Source organism: Silene latifolia, chromosome 9, assembly GCF_048544455.1.
Source record: "Silene latifolia isolate original U9 population chromosome 9, ASM4854445v1, whole genome shotgun sequence".
Lineage (NCBI taxonomy): Eukaryota > Viridiplantae > Streptophyta > Magnoliopsida > Caryophyllales > Caryophyllaceae > Silene > Silene latifolia.
The window spans coordinates 135,138,031-135,149,254 of record NC_133534.1 but is presented as its reverse complement, the minus strand read 5'-3'; the positions used below and the strand labels follow the sequence as shown (position 1 = coordinate 135,149,254).

The following is an 11,224-nucleotide window of genomic DNA, read 5'->3' as shown; positions in this document are numbered from 1 at the left end:
TACAGCAAGGTTCCATGACCGTTGAGGAGTACACCAACAAGTTCGTGAAGCTGTCGTGATTCGTTACTTCTGTGGCTATGGACAAGGTGTTGAGGTCTCGTCGTTATGAGAAGAATCTGGCTCCGAAGATCCGGACTGCTATATCTGGAATTCCTTCGACTGGGAGAGCATCTAGTTACTCCCGACTGATTGTAGACTCCCATTCTCAGGTTATTCAAATGGTTTGTTGTTTGGATGATATCTTACAGGGGAAGTTCTTGGCAGCGAGATGAATAATAAATTAGGACTTTGCTTTATCTTTTAAGAACCCTTGAAATAATGTATTAGTTTGGTTTTGGATTTAGTATCGATCCGGATTTGGGCTTTGTGTTTCAGTCACCTTGACCCTTTTATCTGTATTGTACTCTGATATTTACTTTATAGTATGCTTTTCCTTTGTTTTATAATCCGGGTTGTTACAGTTGGTATCAGAGCGAACACGCTCCCAACTCTCGCTTAGTTGATGACTAAAATAAATGACCTAGTTAATGAGTCAGAGTAAATGGGGTAGAAACCAATAGGATTTGTTGGTTTTCTTATGTTTGAAGAGTGTATGAGTAGTTGTTTGGAGTGGTACTTAGGTTCTACCACTTATAACGAGATTTCGTTCTTGCAGATGGTGCGTAACGCGAATGGTGAGACCGATGCTAACCGCATCAGGAGACTTGAGGCCGCTTTGGCATCTATGGCCGAAGGTTTCACTAATCATCTCAACAACAACAACACCAACAACAACAATAACAACAATAACAAAAACAACCATCCGCAACCGACTGTGTTTGATCGCTTTGCTCGTCACCGCCCTCCTACCTATGATGGTGCGAATGATCCTACTACTTTGGAGGCTTGGATTCGAGAGATCGAGAAGTTGTTCCTCGCTACCGGATGTCCTGAGGATCAGAAGGTGGATATCGCCACCTATAATCTGAAGGATGAGGCCGACAACTGGTGGGCCCTTGCTAGACCTAGTCTGGAAGTTCAGCCAGGTTATGGTTGGGCTCTTTTCTCTGAGGCTCTAAAGAAGAGGATTTATCCTGAGGAGATGCGCTGGCAGAAGGAGCAGGAGTTTCTTCGTGTACAGCAAGGTTCCATGACTATTGAGGAGTACACCAACAAGTCCGTGAAGCTGTCGCGATTTGTTACTTCTGTGTCTATCGACAAGGTGTTGAGGACTCGTCGTTATGAGAAGAATCTGGCTCCAAAGGTCTGGACTGCTATATCTGGCATTCCTTCGACTTCTTTCCAGTAGGCTTACGATCGTTCTCTTAGTATCTATGATTCAGTACTTGCTAACGAGGCTGAGGAGGGTGCGAAGAGTAAGTTCGTGAAGGGGCCTTATGTTACTCCCAGTGCTCCCCAGAAGAGGCAGAAGTATGAGGCTCGTTCGTACACTCCGCGTGACCATGGTCAAGCTAAGAGGGATTTGTCTTGCTACAAGTGTAGAAAGGCGTACCACCCGGGTACAACATGTGTTACTGGTACTTCGATTACATGTTATACTTGCAAGGCTCCGAGACACAAGTCGATCGATTGCCCCCAGAAACCAAAGACGGAAGCGCCGAAGGTTGATGCTCCGAAGACTGGTCGTGTGTTTGTCATGAGTCGTGCTGAGGCAGTTGCTAATACAGACGTGGTTACGTGTACCTTTCTCGTTCATTCTTTATCTGCTTTTGTTATTTTTGATACGGGTGCATCGACCTCTTTCGTATCCGAATCCTTTTCCGTCCGAGCAGGACTCACATCCTCATCATCCGTTCATAAATCTATATCCCTTCCTACGGGCGAGATTGTTTCTTACTTCGTTTTGTGCAAAGACGTACCTATCAGTATTGCGGGGGCGATCCTTCCTGTCGATCTTGTCCAATTCAAACTAGGAGAGTTTGATGTGATTTTGGGTATGGGATGGTTATCTCGCTATGACGCTAGGTTCTTGTGTCGTGATCAGAAGATCGAGCTTAAGAGTCCTACAGGTTCGAGGGTTTCTTACCAGGGTGTTAGGGTTACACCTACTGTTAAGTGGGTTTCTGCGATGAAGATGGTTAGCTTGAGTAGAAAGGGTTATGAGATCTATCTATGCAGTGTTCAGGGTGTTTCAGTTGAGCCTAAGTTAGAGGATATCCCTGTGGTTAAGGAGTTTCCCAATGTCTTTCCTGAGGATCTACCTGGTATTCCTCCTGAGCGAGACGTACAGTTCTCGATTGAGTTGTTGCCTGGAACTGGTCCCATTTCGAAAGCTCCCTATCGTATGGCACCAGCTGAGTTACAAGAACTTAAGAAATAACTTAAGGATATGATCGATAAGGGTTTTATCCGACCGAGTGATTCGCCGTGGGGTGCTCCTGTTTTGTTCATCAAGAAGAAGGATGGTAGTATGCGGTTGTGCATCGACTACCGTGATCTGAACAAGGTTACTATCAAGAATAAGTATCCTTTGCCGAGGATTGAGGATTTGTTTGATCAGCTCCGTGGTGCAAGTGTGTTCTCTAAGATCGACCTGAGGTCAGGTTATCATCAGATACCAGTTAGGAATGAGGATATTCCTAAGACTGCTTTTCGTTCGAGGTATGGCCACTATGAGTTCGTGGTGATGCCGTTCGGGTTGATGAATGCACCTGCCGTTTTCATGGATCAGATGAACCGCACTTTCAGCGAGTATTTGGATAAGTGTGTCATGGTGTTCATAGACGACATACTGATTTACTCGAGAGCCGAGGCTAAGCACGAGAATCATCTTCATGTTATATTGGAGACTCTGCGTAAGCAGAAATGGTATGCTAAGCTCTCAAAGTGCGAGTTTTGGTTAAAGGAAGTTACCTTCTTGGGTCATGTGATATCTGGCGATGGAGTTATGGTTGATCCGTCGAAGATTCGAGTTGTGGTTGAGTGGGAGAGTCCAAAGAATGTGAACGAGGTTCGGATTTTCCTTGGTCTTGCTGGGTACTACCATCGGTTTGTGCATGACTTCTCTAAGATCGCGAGACCGATGACTCAGTTAATGAAGAAGGAATCCAAGTTCATTTGGACGGAGGCTTGTGAAGCTGCCTTTCAGGAGTTGAAGAAAAGGTTGACTACCGCTCCTGTGTTAACTCTACCAGAAGAGGGCGTTGAGTTCGATTTCTTTTGTGATGCGTCGAAGTTTGGGTTGGATTGTGTCTTGATGCAGAAGGGTAAGGTTGTGGCTTATGCTTCCCGTCAGTTGAAAGTTCACGAAATGAACTACCCAACTCACGATGTTGAGTTAGCAGTAGTGGTGTTTTCACTTAAGTTGTGGCGACACTACTTGTATGGGGTCTCTTGCAACATTTATACGGAACATAAGAGCTTGATGTATATCTTCACTCAGAGAGATCTTAACATGAGGCAGAGACTTTGGTTGGAACTGCTTAACGACTACAAGGTTAAGCTGCAGTATCCTGAGGGTAAGGCAAACGTGGTTGCCGATGCTTTGAGTCGCAAGGTGTGTCATGCTATAAGATTGGTGATGGTGTTATATAACGACTTGAGTCTAGAGTTCCAGAAGATGAGCCTTGAAGTAGTTCTTCCCGGTACTTTAGATTTGAGTGCGATGGTTGCTGAACCCGAGATTCTTCATGAGATCCGAGTTAAGCAAAGAGAGGATGAATACTTAGAAGGAATTCGAGTCTCTATAAGCGAAGGGCGCGCCAGAGACTTCGACGTTGGACCTGATGATGGTCTATGATTCCAAGGCCGTTGGTGTCTGCCTAGCTGTGAGGTCTTAAAATGTAAGATTCTCATGCAGGCTCATAGTACTCCCTATTCGGTTCATCCTGGTGGTGATAAGATGTATAAGGATCTGAAGCTAAGGTTTTGGTGGCTGGGTATGAAGAAAGAGATCGCCGAGTTTGTGAGTCGTTGCCTGATCTGTCAGAAGGTCAAGTTCGAACATCAGAGACATGGTGGTCTACTGCAACCCTTAGATATTCCCCCTTGGAAATGGGGTTCGATTTCGATGGACTTCATTATCGGTTTACCGAGGTCGCCGAGAGAAATGAATGCAATTTAGGTCGTAGTTGACCGTTTGACTAAGGTCGCGCATTTCATTCCGATGAAGGAGACTTAGAGTCTCGAGGAACTAGCGAATGCTTATCAACGTGAGATCATTCGTCTTCATGGGGTTCCTAAGGATATCATCCGACCGTGGTCCGAGGTTTTGTTCTCAGTTTTGGAAGAAGCTGCAGTTGGCTTTGGGCAGTGAGCTTAAGATGAGTACAGCTTTTTATGCCGCAACTGATGGTCAGACCGAGCGTACGATTCAGACGCTTGAGGATATGTTGCGAGCTTGTGCTTTGGAGTTTTAGGTTAGTTGGGAGAAGAGTTTACCGCTTGTGGAGTTCTCCTACAATAATAGTTACCAAGCTAGTATTCAAATGGCTCCGTTTGAGGCGCTTTATGTAAGGAAGTGTCGTAGTCCTTTGTGTTGGGATGATTCTAGTGAGGCTGTCATTCTTGGTCCAGAGTTGGTTCAGGAATCGATTGAGCAAGTGAGGTTGATCCACGAGAAGCTTAAGGCAGCCCTGGATCAACAGAAGTCGTATGCAGACTTGCGGCGTAGGCCGATTGAGTTTGAGGTTGGCGATAAGGTTTTTCTTAAGGTTTCGCCGATGAAAGGTGTTAAGAGATTTGGGCTTAAGGGCATGTAATTTCTAATTGTCTAATTTAGTCTAAGGTAACAAAAGTGGGGGTTGATTTGTTTTGGTCTATACTAATAGCAAATAAAGACAATAAACTAAATAAATAGTTAAAACAGATAAAAGAAGGGGTACTAGGATGGTCGGTTCGATATAGTTTCGGCGGCAGCATACTAAACATGTCTAAATCAAACACATGAGGCGGGAAATAAAGAGGTCCTCTCGGTCCACTCTTATCAAATAGCATCTTTCGATCTCGCTATAAGTCTCTAATAACACTAATACTAACTTTCGTCCTGAAAAGTGATTTACGGTCTAAACTTTACCTATTTTTCGATCTCAGCATAGTTTAGTCATTTTAATTGGTGATCTAACAACTGTCCCTATCTCTCGATCTAATGGGTCAGTCATATCCTAAACATTCAACTAGTCGTGTGCACTCGATTCGTCGAATAAAGAATTAAAACAATTAAAACGAAAATAAAACCTCACGTGGTCAGTCGATCGACCAGGCATGTCGGTTGATCGACCAACACGCGAATCAGGCCGTGTTCATTATATTGCCGCCTACACTATAATTTCCCTTCATCCTAGCACGAATAAATTAGCTACTCATGCTAAGAACGATAACGACAATAAAATTAATGAAGTTAACAGAAGGATTCATGCTTGAAATAATAGAACAAACGATTAACATAAAACGATGATTACGGTCTCAGGAAACTAACTAGCAATTTCTAAACTATTAATGCAATAAAGATGAACTGGAATAAGAGTAAGTGAATACCGAAATTGCAGAAAGATTGTAACGGAATGATTGCAAGCACAACGAAAATCCAATGCCAAAACAGTTTCCCAAACCCTAATTATTGATAAACTAAACTGAATGTAAAACTAGGTAAATTTCTGAATAAACTTCAAGATTGTATTTCTGAACTAGGTTACGTTATATAGCAAACCAACGTAACTTTTATTTCCAAAACCTAAACATAATGGGCTTCAAGTTCCTGGATCTTTTAATTCTCGTCTGAAGCAGCGATGTGGTCGATCGACTGAGCATGGTGGTCGATCGACTGACTAGCAGTGTACAGTAGCTTCTGGAGCCCGTGATTTGGTCGATCGACTGAAGGTAGTGGTCGATCGACTTCTCTAGCTGATACTTGACTTCTATGATCTCGTGGATTTGTCTTTCGGGCCTTGAAATGCGCACCAAGCTTGTTCCTTAAGCGAATGCTTCACGTCAAATGCAATGCAAGACACTCGGGGACGGATTTAGCTCAATTTCCGTTAAGTTCTTCACATTTCTGCAATAATGTACAAAAACACGAAAATAGACGGAAATAGGGGAAATAGTAGCTTAAACTACACAAATGAGCTCTGAAATGCGTAGAAAATAGGATGTAAAACATCATATAAAAGACACGCATCAAACTTCCCCAAACCAAACCCTTGCTTGTCCCCAAGCAAGAACTAGACTCGATCTAATGACCTAATGGAACGAGTTCAATCTCAGAGCGAATTACAACATGTAAAACCTAAACCAATTTAATGCTACAAAACAACAATCAATTAGCAATATGAAACATGCAAACGAGTTATGTAGTTGATAAAAACTGCTGAACCGTCAACCATAGAGACTTATCAAATCGGACTCTCACGGGTCGCTTAAATCTCTCATAAGTACAGGTGAATATATAAGAGGATAGAAAGAATTCATTTTGTAGAGCCTCTCACCTAACTACAACCTATGTGAACATGCTTGCAGTATAATATGAAAACAATCTCTACAACCGTACATACGCATTCCAACTAACAAAAGACCATGACACATGCCGAGGTATATATGTGGATATGTGAGGTATGGGTAAGAAGAGGCAAAACATTTATGGAAAAGTGGAGGTACAGGTGATCAAGCTAGTACCCCAAACGGAACCATATGGCAACATCCAACTTCTTGCCCAAAATCAAATGAAACGGTGATGTAGCAAGCACAAATCTCACAGTCTCCAGTATGAAAGTAATCAACTAACTCCCCATAAGATATGAATAATACATGGGAGCAAAAATCGCCATAAGATAAAGGCTTGAATTATGCGAATTTATTTCTTCTTTTTTTCTTTCGAACTCGAGTCGATCGACCAGAATTGGCAGTCGATCGACTGCGATGAACAGTACAGAACTCTTTTTTTTTTCTTTTTTCGAATCATTTTTTCTGTTTGTTTCTTTTCTTTCCTCCTTCATTTCATCTTCCCAACTAAATCTCAAATAAGAACAAATGGCTACCAAAAACGAAGTGACAATCACAACAACATAGACTACTAGCTTGACAAAGGACAGGCTAAATGTAGGATGTAGTAAATAGGACAAAAAGGATATTTTTGGCAGTGTGGAGCTTATGGGTAAAATGAATAAAGGAAAACCTCTACCACATGTGTCAACTAACCACAAACCGAATGCATACAGGTATTAAGCAGATTAAGTTCATGTTTATGCAAATTGATATGACATGTCTCATAAGGAGTACTACTCACATTCCTAAATAAACCGGTCATAGATGTCACCAGTTATAGGCACTAAATCTCAGAAATATGATGTAGTTTGCCAATTTTCAAAGTCAAGTCTCAAGTTCAGCAAGAAATTTAACGAAAGCTCGTAGATTGTGCATATATGATTCTACTAATAACAAGTCAATTTAGCAAGGCTTAGGCAAAAACAGCTGAAAATGCAATGTCATCATTGAAATACTACCGTTCCGACTCGACCTATATGCTAAAATAAACGTGCATTTTTTGAGATTTTTCAAATTTTTGTTTTTTTTTTGAATTTTTGGTATACATATATAAAAATGAAATAATAATGCAAAACAGAATGTAAACGTGAATGCAAGCAAATGATATGCGACGCAAAACCCTTCCCCAAACCAACTCGCACAATGTCCCCATTGTGCAAAATCATGTAATGAAGAAAAGAGAAACGGGAATTTGCGAGAAAATTAAATAAATAAAACATGAAGTAAAGACTTAGAAACTCACAAGACTTTAAGCGCAGCAAAGGAAACCTCCCCAAACCAGCGTGAGCTAGGAGGTTTCAGTAGCCAGTAGTGCTACTAATAAGTACCTGAAAAGACAAACAAAGTACCACGCATAAATCGAGAAAGCAATGATGAAGCGGTATTATGTGCAAAATTGAGAAAAATATGAAGAAATAAATAGTGACGGAAGATAAAGTGGAGTAGAAAACTCCCTTAATTCCGCAAATCGACCAAACATAGCAGGAGAGAGGTCGTAAACAGGCGCAGCAGTGCAGGTCGGTGGAGGTGAAAGGAACAGTAGCTCCTGGAAACTGCAGACCAGTCGATCGACTATATAGCCCAGTCGATCGACTGACAATACTGTTGTACTTCAGATTTCTTCGTATTTGCTCAATTACTTGAGCTAATGAGATCTAAAAACCTGCAAGTGCACAATAATACGCGCCCAAAATTGCGCAAAACCCAAAGTAAAGCCTAAAGTGTATAAAATCCTAAGCAAGCAAAATAAAATGCGAAGTTTCGCGCACACAAAAGCAATAAAAAGTGTCTAACAAAAGCAAATAAAATGTTTGGAAAACATGTGATCAACTAGTAGTCGATCAAGAACGGCCACGGAATGGCCCACTTCGTCGGCTTCTGGCTAGTAGAGGTAGCCCAACGGTGCTTATTTTATCAGCTGCACCCTTCTTAGCTTCCACGTCCGTATGGCTCAACGGATCAACACTTTCATCATCTCCCCAGTCAATGACCTCTTCTTGCTCATCAAAGTCCAAGTCGAACTCCCTTGCCTTGACCGGCTCGTCATCAACTTCCAAATCAGTGCCATAGCTGTGGCAACCAAGACCGCCTTGTGAGATGATTGGCTTCTTTGCTGCTGGAGTAACTTGCAATTCTTCCTTCCCCAAACCAGCTCCTGCAATATCAGAAATGGAAAAATCTTCCTCCAATTTGCTCCCAATCTGGGGCGGAGGGGTTATGACAGGAATAGGAGTAGAGATAGGCATATCAGGAAGTATAAAATAAGATTTCTTTTCAGAAACCGTATTGCAAGTCACAGGCCACATGGGGTCCTTCTTCTTAGCAGGTTGGGCAAAAATAATGGAATGCTTCTCTACTTTAAAAGTCAAGGTACCCGAACCAACATCTATGACTGCACCAGCAGTGTGCAGAAATGGCCTACCCAAAATAATGGGAATATGGGCATCCTCAGGCATGTCAAGTACGATGAAGTCAACAGGGAAGATGAACTTCCCTATTTGCACGGGGATGTCCTCTAAGACTTCTATTGGCTGGACCGCAGATCGGTCAGCCATCTCAGACATCTTGTCATGTCATCACTGCGAACCTAGTCAATTTGAGCTTCCTAGCAAGACTCAGGGGCATTACACTTATACTAGCTTCTAATTCACATAATGCCTTCTCAATAGAGAAGGTACCTATATTGCAAGGAACAGAAAAACTACCCGGGTCTTCGAGCTTGTGAGGTGCAGTGTGAGACAAATAAGAGCATGACTCTTTGGTTAATGCGACAGTATGCACATTTTCAAGTGACTTTTTCTTAGACAGGAGTTGTTTCATGAATTTAGTATAGGCAGGCACTTGATTAACTAACTCAAGGAAAGGCACTTGTACATTCAAGCTACGAATAACTTTTTCAAATTTATTGAAAGATACATGTTCCTTCGTCGGCACTAGTCTTTCCGGATATGGGGCTGTAAGAAGTAGCTTAGCCGTCTCCTCTAAATCGCGCATGCCGGTATCCGTGGACTTAGGCTGGAAGTCCACTACTTTCTCCTTGTTGAAGCTTGAACCCTCTTCAGACCGTCTCAAATGTGAACCATTGATCGACATCGGGTCGACTTCGGAGGCGGGACTAACCCATCAGCACTCGGGTCTTTCCCCAATATTTTCGGGACTGTCGTGCCCCGAAACAAATGAACCCTCAAGTTGTCGGGCATCGGAGGACGAAAAATCTCACTATCAGCAGCGATCTCAGTCGATCGACCAGTGATGTCAGTCGATCGACTGAGTTGAATAGGACCAGAAGCTCCTGTACCCCGCACTTCAGTCGATCGACCGGGTATATCGGTCGATCGACTGATATACCTGGTAGACGCCTTTTTATTTCCTTTGCTCGTTCCAGCTTTGTTTTGACTTGGTTTCGCCTCATCTTTTGGAGCATCATCCTCGACCATAGCAGGCCCCTCCAGGGTAGACCCACTCCTCAATGTTATGGCATTTAGGGTCTCTTTCTGGTCAGTTTGAGTCGGTAAGTGTCCCGGAGCTCGAGTGGTACTCTTGCTAGCCAATTAAGCAATTTGGCTCTCTAGCATCTTCATCCCGGCCTCTCTAGCTTGGGACTCCTTCAGCAATAAGTTCTTCAACTCGGTGAACTCGAAATTTTGGGATTGTTGCTGCTGCTGAGGAATATACTGAGGCTTTTGATATGGCTGCTTATGTGGAGGCACATAGGCTTGCTGCTGCTGCTGTTGTGGAGGTTGAGTCGGATTCAGGACATTCTGGCTACTCCACCTCAAGTTGGGGTGGACATTCGGCTCATAGTACGTGTTTGTCTGCCTATAATGTTGAAAGGCAGCGCAAGACTCAAAGGGGACAGAACAATTTTCTGAGACATGCCCCTCAGCTCCACATCTTCTACAGACAAAAGGACCGTCTGAAACAACATTAACATGGTACATCCCTCCTTTAGAAGCTCCTCCCAACTCATATTTGTCAAACCTTGCAGTGAGAGCTTCTAGTGCAGCAACAGAGGAAGATTCAGCAGCTCTCCTTTGGTTTCCTCTCGAATTCCCATATTCAGCCTTACGAGTGGCCAAATCATCAATGATCTTCCACCCCTTAATCTCTCCCATGTTCTCAGTAAATCGGCAATTGGTTGCAGCATCCAAAATAGCCCTCTGATCGTCATACAGCCCGTTATAGAACTGATTGCAAAGACTTCATTTTTCGAACCCATGGTGCGGTATGGTTCGCACCAATTTCTTGAAACGGACCCATGCTTCATGAAAGTTCTCATCAGGCCCCTGTTTAAAGCTCGTGTTCTGAGCTCTAATGGCATTCGTCTTCGAGGCAGAGAAGTATTTCTTGTAGAATGTCAAGGCCAAAGAATTCCAGTCGGTGATCCCATGAGCGGCTCGGTCCAGATCTCTATACCACTCTCTTGCAGCATCACGAAGAGAGAAAATGAACATGGTCTCCTTGATCTGGTCTTAGGTCACACCGGTCGGCGGGGGTATAGAGCAGCAATAATCAATAAAAATCTCCATCTGCTTGGCTGCATCTTCATTTGCAGCTCCCCCGAACTGGTTTCTCTCAACCAGGTTAATATAGGAAGGCTTCGGCTCGAATTTTCTCGCCTCCCAAGGTAGTTCGAATCCTTTGTAGAGATTCGCAGCTGTCGGCTCTGAGTGACTGGCAATGGTTGCTTCTTCAGCCATGACTGGAGGTTGCTTCTTCAGCCATGACTGGAATTTATAGAGAAGTG

At 43.1% G+C, this 11,224-nt stretch overlaps 1 non-coding gene across 1 annotated transcript; it reads left to right on the top strand.

Moving 5' to 3' along the window:
• The first annotated feature begins 10,689 nt into the window (after positions 1-10,689).
• On the top strand, positions 10,690-10,796 carry LOC141603984 (small nucleolar RNA R71). Its single transcript, XR_012525813.1, has one exon. It is a non-coding gene; the product is annotated as a small nucleolar RNA R71 (small nucleolar RNA).
• Positions 10,797-11,224: the final 428 nt, after the last annotated feature.